The following is a 21,045-nucleotide window of genomic DNA, read 5'->3' as shown; positions in this document are numbered from 1 at the left end:
CTAATATTCCTTCATGAAAGCATTTACTGCAGCAAAGGATCTCTGTGAGAGATACACACATGTACAATAAAAGGCCTCTGCCTTCCAAGTTGCCAGCATAATCAAGTCAGAACCACACAAATAATTGGAATACGAGGCCAACTGTTGTTAGCACTATTACAAAGACAAGAAGAGCAAGGCGAGGACAGAAGACAAAGAGAACAATTCTGATCATGAGAAGCAGGAAGAGAACGTGAGAGTGGAGGAAATGCTAAAGAATCTGAGTCTTGAAGGATGTGTGGGATACAGGTGGATGGAGATGGCCAGTATATTCCAGGTAACTGAGGAAAGGCAGGAACGTGTCTTTTCTTATGAGCCCTAGAAAAAAGGACTGGCATCTTACTGACTACGGTCCCAGAAATTCTCACTCTCCAAAGCGCAATTGTCGGGACCCATCTACCAGCCTTGCAAACAAAGCATACAGTTGCCTACTGGTGAAATGCAGGGTGAAGAGAAGGACAGATGGCATCTATGGGAAGAGGTGTGGCCCTGGTGGTGAAGAAGAGGGAATCCTGTGGGAAGTAACACAAACCACACCGATTTTCCGATCTTGCCAATGGTATGCCCAGTGCATAGAACATGGCTGGAAAGCTTTGCAAAATGAGTTAATGAAAGGTTCAGTAAACATTATGGATACAGCATTTTCTAAAAGTTACCACCATTCTTATTCTGGAACATTTCCTGCCAGTAGCCCTGGTTGGGCTCCAGAGGTTGGCACAAGGTTGGCTTGGTGAGCTGAGACATTGTTTTTGAGACAGCCCTAGCTATCTTATCAACGTTGTTTTCGTAGTTATCTTGAAGTCTTACTTGTGGTTTCTCATGACATTTTTACCTAGGCAAACAGCTCCTTGGTTCTGTAGGACCTCTATTGGCACAGATATGTTTATTCAATATCTTGAACTTCCATAAAATCTCTGGTGATAAAATAGTGCCACTGGCATTTGTAAAGTATTTTTTACTGTTTTCAAAGTACCTTCACATTTATGGTATCTTATGTTCTCTTCCACACCTCCAGTTCTTTCCTCAACCCAATCCAATCAAGCTTCCATCCCCCTCGCCTCACCAAGGCTGCTCTTGTCAAGGTCAACAATGACTTCCATGTTATCAAATCCCATGGTCATATCTCTGGATTCATCTTAACCTCCTGGCAACACCGGATGTAAGCTGAGCAAGTCCTCACCCTTAAATACCTGCCCCTCTTAGCATCTGGGATCCCACAGCCTTCGTGTTTTCTCCTACCTCAACCACCTTTGCTAGATTCTCTTTCTTCCAGACCACTCCATTTTAGAAAGCCCCAGTGCTTAGGTCTCAGATCTCTTCTCTTCTTCATTTCCACTTATTTACTAGGTAATCATGTCCAGCCCCAAGGCCTTACATACTATCTATATACCAATGACTCATACATGAATAACTCTAGGCCCCTCTTATCACTGAACTTGTGACTCATATATTCGACTGCCTGCTTGATAGCTCTGCTTAACCAAGATGGAGGGATGGGGATCCCAGATTTAAGTATATCCAGGATTAAACTCTTATTTCTCCTCCTCCTCTCTAAATGGTAGGTACCACAATTCCTCCAGTTGCCTAAACCAGAAACTTGGAAGTCATTTGTTAACTAGTGGTCATATTTTCTGCTCCCTGTTGTCACGTCCTAGTCCAAGATCTAGTACAGGAACCTCATAACCAGTCTCTTGGCAGTACACCTCCACCACTTCCTACCTATAACACTTGTACTGCTCCCCATACCCTGGCCAAGGCAGTATTTTAAAATTTTAATCAGGCATATCACTCCTCTGCTTAAAATCCTTCAGCCTGCCCATCACAGAATAAACCCCAAACTTTTGACCTGGGCTATACAGTATCTATCTATCTATCTATCTATCTATCTATCTATCTATCTATCTATAAAATATTTCATTTATTTATTCATAAGAGACACAGAGAGAGGCAGAGACAGAGGCAGAGGGAGAAGCAGGCTCCCTGCAGGGATCCCGATATGGAACTCGATCCCAGGACCCCAGGGATCACGACCAGAGCCAAAGGCAGATGCCCAATCGCTGAGCCACCTAGGTGCCCCTCAACCTTTTATACCACACATGCTTACTGGCTCCAGTCAGACCAGCTGCTTTCTGCCACTCAAACACATCAAGACCTTTCCTGCTTCTGGGCCTTCCTCTGGAAGTTTTCTCTACCCGGAGGGTGGAATATCTTCCCAGATGTTCACAGGGCTAGCTGCCTCTGGACAATCATATCTAAAGAATCACATATTTTAGTCCTGTGACCCTCATCTTACAGGCTATTGTTTCTTAGACTCTTAATTCATTTATTTCACCCTCCACAAATTAGTCATTATTGTCTTAATGACTACGCAGTTAATATTGTTCTGATTTAGCTACATATCTACCAGTTCATTTGCTCACCATTCCTTGTTACACCTTAGATCTTTCTCCCCTGGGGTCATTTTTGAATTAGGCACTTGTTAGACCTTCCTATTCTGTATTTTGTGCCTCAACCTCACCTTTGTATTTTCCACCTTCTTATCTCTTGGTGCTCCATTCTGGGGAAAAAAAAGAAAACTTCAGATCTACCAGTTCACTTTTTCTCTCTTCAGATGTGTTTAATTTGCTGTTTGGCCCACTCACTGATTTCTATTTCATTTCTCCCCAAAATTTGCCTGGTCATAGCTGATAAACTCTTTGTCTTATCCCATTTGGATTACATGTTTTGTTTCTCGAAACAATCCATCTGGAGTTGTTCTATGTCCTGTATCTGATTAATTCTAGGATCTGAAGTCCTTTGGGAATCCAAATCTATTGTTTGTGCTAACTCTCTCTTGCGGTGGCTTGTTTTCTTGTATGTTTGATACTTTTTTTTTTTTTATTGTGAGCTCCTATTCAGTGGAACCAAGTCTTGGGAAATCCTGAGGGGGATCTAGGTTGGGGAATGCTTTCCTCCAAAAAAAAGAGACTTGGATTTGCTTCTGCCAGGTGCCAGGAGGCACTAACAATATGGGGCCACCTTTTCTCAACTGTGCTTTCCCTGGGGACATGAAAAGGAGAGATTTGAATTCCAGGCCAGTGTCAGAATGAATGTTGCAAACTCTCAAGGCAAGACTCGCAGCAGCAGCCAGGCAGCAGAACGAGCAGTGTTCTGGCTTATTCTGTTTCCCACCTGGAGCCATGCAAAGATAGACAAGTTTCCAGGTATGTTTCCAATGTGTCTCCTCTTCAGGATCTTGGCCCCTAATGTCAAGACTGCAGGTTCAGGTCCCTTGCTCTTCAAAGACCTTGCACACCCAACATTTCCATGAATATCCAAAGTGCTGGGCTCCACTTATGGGGGTTTGCCTCCAGGGAAGGCCATGTTTTCCCATAATGCCTGTGGGTTCCTGGCTCCTTTCCTGCTTTTCTTTTCTGCAAACTTACTAAAGCATTTAAAGATGTTTGCCGCGGGTTCCTCAAAAAACTAAGTGTAGATCTGCCATATAATTGGGTTCCTGGACCCAATTTCAATGTATGGGGCTGGAGGCAGAGGTGGGGTTCCTCTGCATTTCTAATAAGCAATGCTCCGACACCTGCAGGGTTCTGACACTATCAAGAGGTAAGGTCAGAACCAACAGGCTAAGGGTTCAGTCCTCAAAGATCCCCGCCACTCACCCTCACCTTCCACACCAGATGCAAGTCTCAAGTGCAGGTAGTTACCTGTGCTTCTGATTGACTGACTATAAATCAGAGGTTAAATTTCCTCAAATTTTGGTAAATATGGCAAACTTGCTTGGGGTCCTTTAATACTGGCAGACAAGTAAGGGGACCCTTTGGCCCTCCTAACCATTGGTAGTACTGCATTAATATCTCTGTTTTGGGGTGCCTGGGTGGCTCAGTGGGTTAAGCATCTGCCTTCCACTCAGGTCGTGATTCTAGGGTTCTTGGATGGAGCCCCATGTCAGGTTCAGCAGGGAGCCTGCTTCTCCCTTTCCCTCTGTGCCCACTTGTGCTCTCTCTCTCTCTCATTCTCTATCTCAAATAAATAAATAAATAAATAAATAAATAAATTCTTAAAAAAACGAAAACCTTTGTTTTAACCCTATGCCATTTTATTCATCCCACTTTTTAATAACCATCAAAAGATTTCCACCCTGCAGGATGAGTCCTATGACTCTTTCCTTTCTCTTTTTGTTTCTATCAATATTTGCTTTGCTCACCTTATTTCTCAGGATAGCAGTCCCCCTTTATCCACAGGGGATCCATTCAAAGACCCCCCAGGGGATGCCTGAAACTACAGATAGTACCAAGCCCTATATATACTATGTTTTTCCTATAAATACATACCTGGTATAAAGTTTAATTTATAAATTAGGCACAGTATGAAATTAACAACCATAACTAATGATAAAATAAAACAATTATAGTAAGATACTGTAATAAAAGTTACATGAATATGGTCTCTCTCTCAAAATACCTTGTGCTGTACTCACCTTCCTTCTTTTGAAATGATAAAATGCCAACATGTTGAGATGAAGTGAGGTCAATGATGTAGGCATTATGATGTGGCATTAGGCTATTGTTGAGCTTGTAATGATACAACAGGCAGTGGATAACTGAAACCACGGATACAGGGTGGGGAGGGAGGGTAAGCAACTGCTGTAACCATTTCAAAATTTCCACTTTGGTGGAAAGAGTCCCTTGACTCTCCCCTTGGCCACTTTCTATTCCCTTGTTAATGAATCTAATGTATTAATTAGTATCTGTAAGACCCCCCAAAGGGAGGTTTAGATAACACTTTTGCTAAGGCTTCCCAGATTGTTTTTTGGTTTTGCAGCAATAAGGTTATATGGGGTGCCCAGATAAAAGGGGTCCCCTTAACTACAGCATTTACCATGACCTGGGTAATGGGTATATTCAGCAAGTGAATATCCTGATCATCATAAAGCTGGTCCTACATGGCATATATACAAAGCATATCAACTGCTTCATGCTGTGATTGTTCCACAGTGAGCTGTGGGTCCCACATCAACCCAACCTGCTCTTGCACTCAGAAGCATTCCACACCTAGAGACACAGCTCCTAAATTCGTTGCTCTCATAATCCATTTCAGTAAAAGCGCCCCAGGAAGCTGATGATACCGATCCATGAAATGAAATAATCCCTTCACACTATATTCCCTGGTTTCAGTAGTTTCTTGGTTTTGCCTTTCCCCCCTGTAGACTACCTTCTTGGTGACCAGAGGTCTCACAGGGGCTTTCCGTTGTCCTTGCACAATTTTTACCTTGCAGGGATGGGAGCAGCTTTGAGGCTAGTGGCCCAAGCTCCAATTCACTGAAATCTGCATTTGGTCTAGCATCAAGGTCTGACGCACTATTGTCTTTTACTTTTAGTTTATCTGTTATAGATAATGGTAACCAAGGGCCTGAATACTCTGCCTTTCTCTTATTAGCATGCACTTCCATATGCATCAGTGAACCATTCCCCAGGGGTTGGAAAAACCTTTACTTTCCACTGGTAACTTTCACCCCAAGTATGGAATTACAGTGCAGCTACTGCTTCAGACCTTCAGACTGTGTGGCCACCCAAGAATTAAAAGCTAATCATCTACTCCTTTTCCAACCCTTATCTTCCCAAACCATATGTTTCCATGAGCCAGGTCCCTTCTAACAAATCCCATGTCACTAACACCAACTACAGAGTTCTGGTTACCAATTCCGATGTATGGGTACGGGTATATGCTGGGGGGTTCCCCACACCAACAAGCAGTTCTCAGCCATCAGCAGGGTGCCTGCAATTCAGCTCCCCCCTGACACTATCTACCCAGAATAGCATCAGTTCTTATAGGTTAAGGGCTCAGTCCCACAAGACTACCCCATTCTGGCACTTCAGATGCTACTTCTGACCAATGCATTGGCTAGAAATCAGAGCTTCCCATGACCCCCTCCTTGGGTTTGATTAATTTGCTAGAGTGGCTCACAGAAATCAGAAAACCAGTTTACTCACTATATTACTGGTTTATGATCAAAGGATATAACTCAGAAACAGCCAGATGGAAGAGATGCATAGGGTATGGGGAAAGGATACTAAACATCTGAGCCTTCTGAGTGTGCGGTTCTGCCTACATCTCCATGTATTCACCAACTGAGAAGCTCTTTGAACACTCTGTTTGGGTTTTAACAGAGGCTTCTTTACTTAGGCATGATTGATTATATCATTGGCTATTGGTGATCCATTCAATATGCAGCCCCTTTTCCCTCTCCAGAAGTCTGGGGGCAGGACTAATTACCTGGTTGATTCTCTTGGCAACCAGCCCTCTCCTTAGGCAGTTTCCAAAAGTCTCTTCATTAACATAACAAAAGATACCTCTGTCACTTGTCCCTTAGGCTATATCCCAAGGGTTTTAGAAGCTCTTTGACAGAAATAGGACAAAGACCAAATATAAATATTTCTTATAAATGACAGTATCACACCATAAGACCCAGCACATCCACGTCCAGGTATATACAAAAAAGAATTGAAAGCAGTGACTCAAATAGGTCCTTGTATGCAATGTTCATTAGAGCATTATTTACAATAGCCCAAAGGTAGAAACAATCCAAGTGTCCATCTACAGTCTGATGGGTAAACAAAATACATACAAAGGAATCACACTGTACTCATACAATCCAACCACAAAAGAAATGCAGCTCTGATACATGCAGCCTGGGCCTTGGAAACATTATGCCAAGTGAAATAAACCAGACACAAAAGGACAAATACTGTATGATTCTACTTACATGAAATATCCAGAACAGACAAAATCATTGAGACGCAAAGTAGATTAGAGGTTCCCAGAGGCTAGGGGAAAGGTGGATTGGACAGTTATTACTTAATACTTACATAATTTCTGTCTAGGGTGACAAAAAAGTTCTTGAACTACATAGTAGTGATTGTTGAACAGCATTGTGAGTGCAATTCATTGCACCAAATTGCACACATAAAATGGTTAAAATGACAAATCTTTGTAATATATATTTTACCACAATTAAAACCCTTAAATAATGTAATATATCAAAAAATCATTGAATTATACATTTTCAATGGATATGAATTATATATCAACAGAGTGGCTTAAAAAAGAAAAAATATAAAATAATTTGTTGTAATTTAACCAGGATTTAGTTGTATTGTAGCAGGGAGGCTTTTTAGGATACTTAGTCTGCCATACTGCAGAGGCAGAAGTCAACTTTCATCTTTTCAGAGAGGGCTTCCTTATCTCCTGATCTCAACTAGAACCACCACCACCACCACAGAAGCTCCAAAACAACAGAGCCCCCATCTATCTTGTCCACTGAATCCAAGTGTAAAAAAAGTCAAACAGTTAAAAAATAGTATCATCCAGAATAGCAAGAGTCTAAGGATCTTTATAATTACATTTTAGTTTCATAATTAAGAATATTACAGTATGACAAGGTTATTCTAGCTCACTAATGATCATTGTCCTCTACACCGCATTTTAGACAAAGTCATAAAAGATGAAGATTGACCAGTTTACTGAGTTCTGGATCTATTTGCTTTCTAGTTATTTGTATAAAACAATGAGATATCAAGCTGCTCCCCCACTGAAGACCATTTCTTAAGCACCTTAGCTGCCCTACAGGTTTTGTCCTATCTCTTTCTCCATCAAAGCATCCACTCCTTGAAGGCACCGACCATGTCTCTAATTTCCTTCGTCTTGCCTCAAGTTGCTTAGGTTAGCATGTGACCCATTCCGAGGGCCTTAGGAAACAGTGTTGACTGGTTGCTTATGATGGGAGAGATTGATATTCTGTTCCCACTATCTTGTGCCACCCTCTGGGAGTTCTATGCCCCTGTGCAATCTGCTCTACCGATTTCTATGGCAAGTCACAGTGAGGCTGACTCCCTCGGATCCTCCAGCACTAGACCTGACTGGGCTTTTCTTTTTCCTTGCCTGGTGAAGAGTGACTGGTCCTCAGAAGCCTTCTCACAGGTCTCTGGGATGTAAAGTAGCATGTGAACCTTCAGGAACAGGTTGGGTTTCTGTCAACGGATGCGTCACAGCCAACAGGGACTCTCCTTCCACCTTCATTCTGGAATTTCCTCCACAAAACTGAAATCCAGGTTCTCAGATCTCAGCTGGGCTATCAGCCCTCCAAATTATTCTTTCTGCCTTTACCACAGTTTATCTCTAAATGGCCAAAGCTCATAATGACCCTTTGTTGTTTGGCATTTGTCAAGTGATCTCACCTCCTACCTCCTTTGGGTCATTAGCTGCATTTCTTTTTAAATGAATGAAGCATGAAAGCCCATCCAGGTTAAGTGACTTGTGCAAGACTGCAATGCTAGTAGTCAGTTACAGAGCTGATACCAGAACTCAAGACTCCTTTCCCTCTTACACACTGGATACCTACATTACACGGCCAAGGCACTTACTTCATAGGTGGGGAGACCTGCATGAGGAAATCTAGTAGGGCACTCTGGGTAGTATGAAACTACGTGTGCCCTGGGCAAGAAGAGCAAGGAAGGGGAGACGGGAAGGAGCAAGCCTTTCTACCCTATTTTACCAGAAGCTGGTTGTGATTTAATAACCTGAGCTAGGCAGTGCCAGCTCCCCTGGAAGCCTGGCAACCCCTCAATGCTCAAGGGTGTTTTTTCCTTAGCTTTTCTTTGCCATTTTCCAAGAGTCTCTGTGTCAGCTCCCACTGGGGGCCTCATGGGGATGAGAACAGCTGCAGAAGCGCTGGAGTTGGGCTGCTGAGTCCATGCCCAGGACCGACACCTGCCCTTCCACGGGGCCCTGGGGACAAGTTGGCTCAGAGAACCTGGGACGAGACAGAACTCCATTCATCAGAGAGAACTGGGGTGGAAAAACCGTGCTTGATCCCTTGGCACCACTAAGCTCTAAGGTTGGCCCTGAGCCCCACACAACTCCAGATTCTGTTGAGCGGGGTCAATTAAAATAAGAGAGTGTATTTGTAGGGCCCATTGCAGTTATCAGTTGCACTAAATGAGTTATCTGGTGTCTACTATGCACAAAGTATAGTGGAAAAACGAATTTGGAATTCAGTAGAGGAAGGAAGGGTTTGTTTCGAAGAGGAAGTTAATGTCTTCCTAGATACTGAGTTAAATCCTGCTATTGACTCCCTGTGGAATCAGATAAGCTGCTTCTTCCCTGGGCCTCAGTTTCCCCTGCTGTAAGGTGAGGGTGCTGGTCTGGAGCCTTTGGAGGTCTGTGTCTTTTTTGTTCATGAGCCCTTTTGAGGATTTGATGAAAGCTATGGATCTTCTTCTCAGAGCAATGCATATGTGTAGATAGATAGCCAATTTTTCATATAATTTCAGGGCTTAAATATTTCTCTGAAGCCCATCTATAGATCCTAAGTTAAGAACCTTTGGACTAGTTGATTTGCAAGGTCTCTCCTAGCTCTGACACTCTATGAAACATTCCAAGTTGGACACAGTTAATGAGCAGAGACACCAGGGCCAGAATGCTGGCAGCTGTGGTGGAATCCCAGAGGCTTAACTGTACCCCCCTTCCCAGGCTTCCTGAGACTCTAGTCCAAGGGAAGCAAAAGGATGTAAGCTCATTCTCTGCAAACTGAGTCCAAGGGAAGCAAAGGGGTGCAAATGGATTTACAGCAAACCAGAGACTGGAGTGTGCATCAGACGCTTGCCTCCCAGGAGGCTGGAATTTAGCAAGGATATGACCTTTGTGGGAGAGAGTAGGCACAAGAGTCCTGGCCTCTAAATGTGCCTCGATGGTTGGTTGGGGGAAAGGACAAAGAGCACTGACTACCCAATTGGTAAGGAACATACAGCTCAATTACAGATGTTCTGAGCTAGTGACTTAGGAGCTGATTCTCAACATAGCTGCACAGAATGATAATGAACATAAACTTACTGCACTTCTTATGTAATGCCCCTCCATTGTGAGACTATGTTTTAGTACCAAAAAAAGATCAGGAGAGAAGAAAAGAAAAAGATTTGGTGGGTGCATCAGTCAGGGTCCCAGTAAGAAACTCATGACATGCTCAGAGTGGATAAACTAAGTAGTTTAAGAAAGGGGATTGGTTACAAAAGTATGGTCAGGGTACAAAGAAGCCACAGGGGATACTGAAGTACCCCAGGACTAGTAATATTGGGGTCCATAATCACCCTTATTCCTGGGAGAGTGGAGGCAGCAGTTACCAGAACCAAGAGGAAGGAGAGAGCAAGAAAATTATATGAAAAGAGCTTCCTGATTGGAAGCTTTTGTGACCCTCAATCAAAGGGCACCCAGCAGCTTCTCAGGCATTGGGCCAGGGGTAAACAGCCTAACCTTACTTTTCTCCTCTCTGCCAAGGCTCCCTATTGGTTAAACACAACCAGAATTCAGAAGACAAGGGAGCCTGTTGACATAAGTCAACCTCCCAGGGTATGGAGCAGGGTGGCATAGGGTAGAAAGTAGAGAGTAAATCTGAAGAGAAAGGCCTGGAGTGTAGGTCTGTTACTGCAGGCAAGAGAAACAAACTGTTATTATGGCCTTGAATGTGACATCCATCCAGTAGGCCCTGTGACATCTGGGCAAGAATAATTGAAGAGGTGTGAACTGCAATTAAGCAATAATAATACCATTTTGCATTTGTAAAAGCCTTCACAAGTTTCATGCTGCTTTCACCTCATTGTCTCATCTGAGCCCTAGAGTTACCATGTAGGCAAATGGGTAGTTCTAGTTTACATGTGAGGAACCTGAAGTTCAGCCAAGGTAAGGTAATTTGCAAGCTTAAATGTGTACAAAGAGGAAGACAGAGACTGGAACATGGGTTTGGACTCCTAGTCTAGGGCCATTTGCACTACATCCTGTGGTCTCTTCAGAGTCCACAAAGCTGCTTTGGCAGGCCTTTATAGGACTCCTACTACTGACAGATGTGAACATACATCACAAGGGCAACAATGAGAAATTAAACTGCATGGACTTCTTCCTCACATTTTGAAGAAAGGGTATGATGGGTGGAACGAAAACAGACTGAGTTGGAAGATAAATAAGTGGGTAAAATATTCTTTGCAACTATTTTCCAGAGCAGAGATTTTTCAACCCAGTTCTTCCCCTATCCTCTCTCCTTCCTGAATTCTGGCCTCTGGATATCTCACCTCATCAGCTACAGACTTCTACTGTGAAGGATGTAGTAGCATGAAAGTAGGAAAGAGATGGAAATGAAGAAAGTAAAAGCCCAAGGCAAATAATAAGAAAACAGAAACTTAACAGGTCTTTTAGAACTCAATTGCAAAAAATAAAAATGTATTTTCACATTTGTCCCAATTTACATGTAAACCAAGAACGAAAACCAGTAGCAGGTCTACCCTTGAGTTTGCAACTACGTAGGATTGGAAGAAAATTCTGAGGGTTCCGTATTCTTGGGAACTGCATAGTGCTGAATGGAAGAGATGAGTTAGGCACTGGATGTGAAAGGACATTTGGGAAGGATGGGATTGCAAATGCCTATGCCTGCAATGTTAAATCCCTTGCTCTAAAGATAATTAGAAAGCCAGTAAATCCTAGAAGGTTCAAGGCCAATGAGCTTTCATGATCTATAGATTCTAGAGCCGTTCTCAGCCCAGGGCCATTTTGCCTCCCTCTAACTTACCAAAAGACACTGGGTAATATCCAGAGACATTTTGGGATGTCACACCCTGGGGGCAGGGGTGCTGCTGACATCTAGTGGGTAGAGGCCAGAGATGCTGCTAAATGTCCTACCATGCACAGAACAGAGCCAAACAACAAAGAACAAAAGAATGATCTGGACCAAAACATCAGTAGTGCCAGGCTTGAGAAACCCTGTTCTAGAGCATTTCTCAACTGTCAAGATGTTACCTTTGCTATGACCACAATACTCTCTACTCCCCAGCTGTAAAGATGGCCTCCTTGTTTCCACCTGTGGATGTTAGGCTGACAACTCTCTAGAGCCAGCTCAATTGCAGCAAGCTATTGGGCTAAAGCAGAATTCGTCTCATTCCCCGGGTGGTTTGTTGTTGTTACTATTGTCCACTGCTATTGAGTTTTTGACCCTTGGCCTTGCTTTAACCCCAGTAAGAAGCTTATTTCCTAGTTCCTCACTGCTTGTCTGGTTAATGATTCACAGCCTGCCTAGACCTCTGGTTTTTGCAAAGCCCTTGGCTCCTCTAGTCCTGGCACCTTTCCTAGGCTCTGAGGTCCAACTTCATCCATGGTTTCAGTACAACACTGCTTTACTCATTCCATTCCATTTCCAAAACCCAAATGGGTTTTGAGCTGGTAATTACCCTAGACCTATTGCCTCTTGAATCTGGGTGAGAAAGTTGCCAGCTCCAGGAAGGAAAAGACCCAATGAAGTATCAATTAGTAAAAAAAGTACTCCTTCTGTGACTGTCAAAGAAATCTGTAAGAGAAAAACAGGGAAGATGCTTTCTGGTGCAGCACATTTCAGAAGACTTCTGTGTCAGCTGGCTTAAGGAGAGTCAAAAAGATGTCCTACACAATGTTGTTTTAAATCTCATCAAAGCACGTACTTCATGTTTGAAGGAAAAAAAAAAGCTGAGGATAAATTTAGACCCTATGGTTGAGATAATGTCTGATTTGACCATTTCTCAAGTGTCAGCCTCATATGCCTAGGAAGGAGTACAAACAAACAACAAATTTGAAACAGCACAAAAGTATGAGGATTATAACCATGAAGGCAAGTAGGACTAACTGCTGTCTTCCTAACAAACCTGTGCTTCTGAATTTTGAGACTCAGGGTGATATTTGTGTAAAGAGACTGGCTCCTAGTCGTGGTTCAGTCACACATTGCTACATGATCATGGGCAAGTCACTCAAACACCTTATTCCTCATCTAAAAAATGGAACTGCTATAACTTTGACTGCCTCATCATAGTTTTTTTTTAAATTTTTTTTCCTGATGTGGGACTCAATCCTGGGACTCCAGGATCACACCCTGGGCCGAAGACGGCGCTAAACCTCTGAGCCACCAGGAATGCCCACATCCTGACTTCTTTTTTCTTTTAGGTTTCATTTATTTATTCATTAGAGACACACACACACAGAGAGAGAGAGAGAGAGAGAGAGAGAGAGAGAGAGAGAGGCAGAGACACAGGCAGAGGGAGAAGCAGGCTCCATTCAGGGAACCTGACATGGGACTCCATCCCGGGTCTCCAGGATCACACCCTGGGACAAAGGGGGCGCTAAACCGCTGAGCCATCGGGGCTGCCCTCATCATAGTTTTTTTTTTTTTTTCAATTTAGAACAAAGAGATAGTGTCTATGAAAGTGCCTTGAAAAGCATTGATGCTGTAGGGATGCAAATCATTATAATTATTTGACAAAAGATGTGTGACCTAAGAGGAAATGAAGGTGGACACGGTGGCACCAAGCAAAGCTGGTAGAGTAAATCAGGGTTTGACAAAGAGGAGAGACAGAGATGAAGAGGTAGAGACACACAGGGGTGGGGAAGAGAGAGACAGAGAATCTTATGTGAACAATCTTCATCCTGTTTCACAGCACCCAAGGACTGGAAGGAAAATCAATCTACTGTCTTTCTGTGCCCCTATAGTAGAGCACTTTATTTCTACATCCTGGGCATATCTGTACCTATCTCCTTTTATAAAATCTCTACAAGATAGGACTCCCTAACATTATTTTGGTAATGCATTCCAGAATTGATCTTTGAGTCAAAAAGTTCCGAATTCATTCACTTGTTGAATAGCATTCCCTGAGTATTTATGACAATTTAGTCACCATGGTAACCATTAGGCAACTAAGAATAAGAATAAGAATAAGAATAAGAATAAGAATAAGAATAAGAATAAGAATAAGTGCAATGCCTGGGTGGCTTAGCAGTTGAGCGGCTGCCTTTGGCTCAGGGCGATCCTAGATTCCTGGGATTGAGTCCCACATTGGGCTTCCTGCAGGGAGCCTGCTTCTCCCTTTGACTGTGTCTCTGTCTCTCTCTCACTGTGTCTCTCATGAATAAATAAATAAAATCTTAAAAAAAGAATAAGAATAAGCTCCTGTCCTTGAGAAGCTGTCATTCTGGTGGAAACTCCTTGGTTGAGTCCCTTCTGTCACAATTTAATTCTTTTCTTGCCTCTGACCTACATGTGAGGGTCTGAAAAGTTCACTTTTTGGCCTTTGTTTATACAATCATCTAAACCACCTCCCGGTTCCAAGTTTTGACTCATAGCAATTGTTTTTTGAGCCTGTTAAGATTGAACACTTACACAAATAAATTAGTTTCCCTTAAGAATGGGGGAAGTAATCCAAGTCCAATATATTGGCAAACCCATCCAACTGGTTGCTGGGAAAGGATGAATTGATTGCTCATTTCTGAAAATTATTTTATGCTAGCATGTTCAGAGCTCAATCTGCATCCTGCCCAGGGTTGTAGGTCATGCCTAGAGAGGACTGTAACTAAACCCTAAGGAATTAAGCTCTAATAGTGGACATTTCATATCCCTTATGACTTGGTAGAGGAGATCTGAGAGCCTTCGGTGGCCCCTTTCAAATCACTCTCTTCACGTAAACCATCTTTAAAGTTCTATTTCCACATGCTTTTCATTCATCTTTCCATTATGCCAATCACCATTTTTAATGGGTCAAAGTGGCTCAAACGCAGCTAAAAGTCAAATACACAAAGAAGTAAGGCTGATTCCTGTGAGAAAGAAGGCCAGGAGACAAAATGCTTCCCTGGAGACATCTAGGAGGAAGAGCTAGTGAAAGTCCTGCATTCTCCCCCTCCTTACAAACAGGCCTTTCTTTTTTTCCCTCCTCAAATCCATTCCACCTCCCACACAGAGAGGCAGGACTAGTGGTGAGTTTAAGCAGTAATGCAAATTGAGGGATGTGTACAGGAAGACAGAAATAGATCGTATAAAATGGCAGCCAGTCTGATCGCCTGGAAGGAGCTCAACTCAAACCTTTCCACTGAGAGCAAAGCAGCCCCTGTTTACACTTGTCCCTTGCATGGGCTAAGATCAGGAGTCAGGATCTAGATGCCTTATAGCAACAGGACAACCCTTTGGAGGGACAATTCTCACTGTCCCTCTCACCTAAGTGGTAAGATCTACATGGAGGAGACAAGTACCTTAGCTGGGCTGAACCCACTTGATGACATTTTCCAGTCCCAGTGAAGACCAGGCTTGTTACAGCCCCTACGAAGCAACCTCTGGTGTGGGGTGTGAGGGACAAGCTATGGTCACTTGAATCTCATTTTCTCCACATTTACAGTAGATCGGGGGTCACTGAACACATGGTTGGAACAGAGCATTTGGATGAATTTCATTTTCCGGTCACTGAAGGTTAGCCTTTTAAAAAATTCACTTATATTTCGGTTCCAAATTTTGTTCAAGCCAAGTCTGAGAAAAAAACAACCAAACTTCGGACCCTGGCTATCTGTTATTCCCTTATCAAGGTAGAAAAATCGGTTTAAGTATTGCAACATCTTTAGGATCGTGTCTTTGCACCTTCCCAGGCTAGCACAGGACTGGGCATATAGTAGATTCACAGAACATTTCTTTTGTCATTCCAATGAATTGCCATTTTACTGTGTGTGTGTGTGTGTGTCGTGTGTGTGTGTCTGTGTGTACATAGTTGATCATCTCTTTTTCACATATATACAGCCTGAAGTACATCTGCGATTAACCTAGTATCTTCAATTTCTTGAAACTGTTTCCTGTTTTGCCTATTATCTCTGTCATTAATAGTTACTGACCTAGGCCCTCATCCGGAACTCAAGGGCAGATGTGTATTCTTCGGGTCACGTTTGTGCTGAGATTATGCTTTAGCCATCCAAATTCAGCTCAGAGTAGACAAACTACATCAAGAAGAGAACATGGAGCCAAGAGAAGAGGAAGGGAAGAGAGACAGGGAGAGCCATCTGAAATGCTTGCTGGGCCACAGTTCAGAGAAAACTGCCTCCCTAGACTTGGCTGTCTTTCTAGGCCAGGCCTCTGTCAATAACACATTTATTGGCCATCCTGACTTCAGCCTCTGATTTGCCCAATTTAAATATACTTTTTCCAAGAAACAGCTCTCCTAGTCATGGCCCCTGACCATGACAAACAATGCTGTTGAAAGGTCCGAGTGAATGGGGCCATTTTCTCCAAATGAGTCACCACCACCTGGAAAGTTCTTGGAAAATGGAAGAGGCGCCAGAAGGCTAAAGACAAGGAAATGTTGTCCTACTTTTCAAAAAGGGAAAGAAATATATCTCAGAAAACATAAAGCAATAATTAGCTTGATGCTGATACCCAGAAAAATATTGCAAAAGGGCTATTAGGATATTGTTTGTGAGAACTCAAGAGAAATTAGGATCACTAAACACAAATAAAGGTCAGCACAAGCCATGGCCAGCTACCTTTTCTTTTGATAAAATTTCTAGAAATCTGTGTGGGATATAAAAATAAACTTTACAAAACATATTTTGTGTACTGACTATGCCCTGGGCCAGTGTTGGCAAAATACTTCCTTTCTGAGACCATGGCAGAAATCATTAACCTCTCATGACATGCTAGTCTAAGTTCCTCCCTGATGTTCAGTCCTTCTTAGTAGGCAGTCACCGTAGTCCCTGGGCCATCCCAAGCTCATGATCTGTAGATGCAGATAATACATAAGGCCCTTAAGGAATTCATAAAATAGTGAAGAATGTTAGTCATTAAAATTCTAGTATATTATAAACATGGGACCTGTCAATTCTGCTTCAAAGAGGAAGAATGAGGGCTTAGTAACACTTCACAGAGGAGGTAACATTAGAAATGGGTCCCCCTCAAAAAAATGGGTCTCAATAGATGAGTAGGAGTTCTCCAAGTTAAGGAGGAAAAATGCAATAGAATATAAGTTTGAAGTTTTTGGAGGTAGGCCTTAATTATACATTTATTGGCAAACTGAAGAACTGGGGGTTTAATGTCAGTGTAATAAATTGTAGCTTTACTTGAATAGCCCTGCCCAAAGAAACAGATTGATGTTAAATGACAGCAGAATCAAGATTTCAGAAAGTTTTTTGAGGCACCTGCCTGGCTCAATCAGTGAGTATGCAACTCTTGATCTGGAGTTGTGAGTTCAAACCCCATGTTGGGTGTAGAGGTTACTTGAAAACAAAACCTTAAAGAAAGAAAAGGTTTAAGACGTTTTTTAAAGAGCAGGACTTACGGGCCAAAAGCAAAGATTTCTAATGTTCCTTTGAGTTCCAGGAGAGATTATATTTAATGAACTTAATAAATGTAAAGTTCCACATTTCTATTTCCAAATATCAACTGTATTTGATGGAGCAAGATGAATATTAATAGCAGCCTCAGGATTTTAGCTCATCCCAAGGTTAATATGAGTCACGAAGGTATGAGAGTTAATAGTGAGGAACAGAGTGAAACAGTGAAAAGATCTCTGGAATGGGAGTTAAGAGACCCAAGTTGAGTTCCACCTATTTTGCTGAGTCACTATGTGACCTCAGTAAGTCACTTTGCCTCTTTGGGCCACACTGTCCTCTGAAGAAGTTGGACTCAATTCATGGTTTTCAAACTATGTTCTTGAGATCCTTGGGATGCTTCTTGGGCTTCCTTGAGGAACAAGTAGGAAGTTGACATGAAGGTTCTGTAAACTCCCACCCTCCTTTCATGTCAACAAGAGAAACTCCACTCTTAACTGCTTTAAGAATTAAGATGGTGGCTAAGATTTCATTTATAAAAATTCCATTGCAAAAAAATAGTATGTTAAAACCATGTGGCTCTAACATTGCAATCTTTCAGGACATTGACAGGAGTATTATGTGCAAATTAGTAAAATTAGTTTCTCTATATGTACTCTGCAATAATTAGACAGTATCTGAACTCTCTTCCACGCTGGGCACTGTCTTTTAAGAGGGAAATCACCAATACACAGTGCATTTGGAGAAAGATGACTCAGGATGGGAAAGGTATATATATATATATATGACAATAGAGATGCTTAAAGTGCTTATCCTGGAAAACAGAGATGTGGGAGATACGATAAACATATTTAAACATTTGAAGGATTATCCTGCAGAAAAATGATTTGCCTTATTCTGTTTAGCTCTAGAACACTAAACTGGAACTGCTGGAGAAAAAAATTCAGAACAGATCTTGACTCACCATAGGAAGGAACTTTTAAATGAGCCTGCAATAAGAACAAAAAATGAGGTATAAATTTTGCAAAATCAAAGAAAAAAATATGACTACTTTCAATTGGCAATAATTGTGCCTTGGATAAACCTCATTGACTACAATACTGCCACTGTACAGAGCTAAATAATCACTATTTTCATACTGGATGATTATCTACTCAGAAAATTGCAGAATATGAACAAAAAATCCATGTGCTCCAAAAAAGTTCAGCAAGATGGCCACATACAAGATCAAGATACAGAATAATAGTTTTATACTCCAGCAATGGTCAATTATTTAAAAATTTATAGGAGAAACATTCTATTCACAACAGCAAGAAAAATTATTATATCTAGAAACAAATCTACAAGAAATGTATTGGACCTGGTTGGTGAAAAACTATACAAGTCTTTACTGAATAAAATAAGATAGTTTCATTTTCAAGATATTTTAAAGATGTCAATTCTCATTAAACTTAGATATACAATTCAAGGCAGTCCAAATAAAACTCTCAGTAGCACTTTTATGAAAATTGACAATCTGTTTCTAAAGTTCAAATGGGAGACAAAATGTATATCTTGGGGGGGAAAAATCCCAAGTGAGGATTTACAACATCAGACATCAAAAAAAACTATAGTATTTAAAACAGGGTACTATTATGCCAGGAACAGGTAGAAGTAAGTCCATGGAACAGAGATCATAGATGAATAGTGTCAAAATGACATTTTTAATCATGGAGAAAATTAATTATTTTATAAATTGTGATGAGACTTTGCCTATCTCTTTGGAAAAAAGGTAGACCCTTCCTTGTACCGCAAAGCAAACGCAAAATATAGAGATGAACCTAAGAGGATAAAACAATAAGAATGAAGAAATAGATGTTTTGATCATCTTCAGGTAAGGAAGGCCTTCTTCAACAATCTCTAAAACACAGAGCCACAAAGTAAAAGAGTTATAAATTTGATTATGCCAAAATTAAGGGCTTTTAATTTAACATTTTACAAAAAATAAATCAAATAAATAAATACAAGCTGTAAGACAGAGAATACTGGCCACATATTCAATGAAAGATTACCTTCTAAAATATATCAGATCAATGTTTAAAAAAAAAAAAACAAACAATCCAGTAGGAAAACGGGCAAAGTAAATAAACAAGCAATTAATTAATTAATTAATTAGTTAATTTAAAATGGCCAAAAGTCTCACTCACTCAAGTTTTATAGCCTCAGGGCAATCAAATTGACTCAGCAATTATATATTATTTTTACCCATCAGACTGGTAAAATTTTAAAAGAGTGATAAAAGTGCTGCTGAAGGTATAAGAAAACTGCACTCTTAAACACTGTGGATGGGAGTAAACATTTATAAAGCCTTTTGAGGGAGAAAATTTGGCAGAATGTATCAAAACAGAAACTATATATAATCAATGACCCAGTAATTATCCTTCTAGGATCCAATAGATGATTTATGTACAAAGATGCTTATTGCAGCATAACTGCAAAATTTATGTAACTGCAAAAATTGGAGGCAACCTAAATATCCACCAATAGGGGACTATTTAATGAACTACAGTGTATCCATACTAGAGAATACCATGCAGCTGTTAAAAAGAATGTAGTGGGAATGTAACTACCCACAGAGAAAGAGCTTCAAATAGTGCAAAAGAAGGCTATGGAAAAATGGAGATTGTGTGATCTTATTTAAGAATAATAGACATATTTATCTCTATATCCATCTCTATGTGTAAATCAGGTTTCTCAGCTTTGTGAGTTGACATTTGGGATCAGATTTTTTTTAGATTTTATTTATTCATTTTAGAAAGAGTGTGTGCATGAGTGGAGGGGGCAGAGGGTGAGAGAGGATTTGAAGCAGACTCCACACTGAGTGCAAAGACCAATGTGGGGCTCAATCTTAAAACCTTGAGATCATGACCTGAGCTAAAATGAAGAGTTCAACAACTGACTGACCACCCAGGGGCCCCAGAGGATTGGGTATTTTTTGTTTGGGATTTCTCTTTTTTCTTTCTTTCTTTCTTTCTTTCTTTCTTTCTTTCTTTCTATTTTTTCTTTCTTTCTTTTTTTTTTGTTGTTGTTGTGAACAGCTGTCCTGCGAACTGTGGGAAGTTTAGCAACATTCCTGGCTTCTACCCAGTAGGTGCCAATAACATCCTATTCCCAGCTATGACAACCAAAAATGCTTCTAGACACTGCCAAATATTCCCCTGAAAGACAAAATTGCTCAGGTTGAGAACCACTGATTTAAATTTATTTAGAAAAGGTTAGAATAAAAGAAAAGGTTAGAAGTATATACATTGAACACTTAACAATGGTCACCTCTGGAGGAGGAAAGAGTGACTGGAGAAGAGGGAAAAATGACTTTGATATACTCTCTTTGTACTATTGGATTGTTTGACTCACATAAAATTGATAATGGACAAATAATGTGTATGCATTTTCAAAAGACACTAAACAGCAATGAGTTTCCTGTCTCTGAGATGTTCAGAGTTGAAAAGATCACTTTCTAAAAGGAATTTGTGAGTATCTTTAAAAGAGCTAGACTTGGGCAGCCCTTGGGTGGCTCAGCGGTTTAGCGCTGCCTTCAGCCCAGAGCGCGATGCTGGAGACCCAGGATCGAGTCCCATGTCAGGCTCCCTGCATGGAGCCTGCTTCTCCCCCTGCCTGTGTCTCTGCCTCTCTCTCTGTCTCTGTGTCTTTCGCGAATAAATAAATAAAATATTTAAAAAAATAAAATAAAAGAGCTAGACTTCAAAGATGCCTGGGTGGCTCAGTCGCTTAAGTGTCCAACTCTTGATTTCGGCTCAGGCCGTGATTTCAGGGTTGTGAGATCCAGCTCTTCGCTGGGCTCCACACTCAGTGGGGAATCCGCTTGAGATTCTC

General features: G+C 41.3%; 1 protein-coding gene and 1 pseudogene across 12 annotated transcripts in view; both read right to left on the bottom strand.

Annotated features, from left to right (window-relative positions):
* The window catches only part of DCX (doublecortin), a 140,183-nt gene that overhangs the window by 41,182 nt on the left and 77,956 nt on the right, over positions 1–21,045 (bottom strand). The gene's annotated exons all lie outside the window — the stretch shown is intronic.
* Positions 18,161–18,290, bottom strand: LOC144309360 (U4 spliceosomal RNA; annotated as a pseudogene).

Source organism: Canis aureus, chromosome X, assembly GCF_053574225.1.
Source record: "Canis aureus isolate CA01 chromosome X, VMU_Caureus_v.1.0, whole genome shotgun sequence".
NCBI classification, from domain to species: Eukaryota; Metazoa; Chordata; class Mammalia; order Carnivora; family Canidae; genus Canis; species Canis aureus.
Note: the sequence above shows the minus strand (reverse complement) of the source record. Positions and strands in the feature narration are given on the sequence as shown.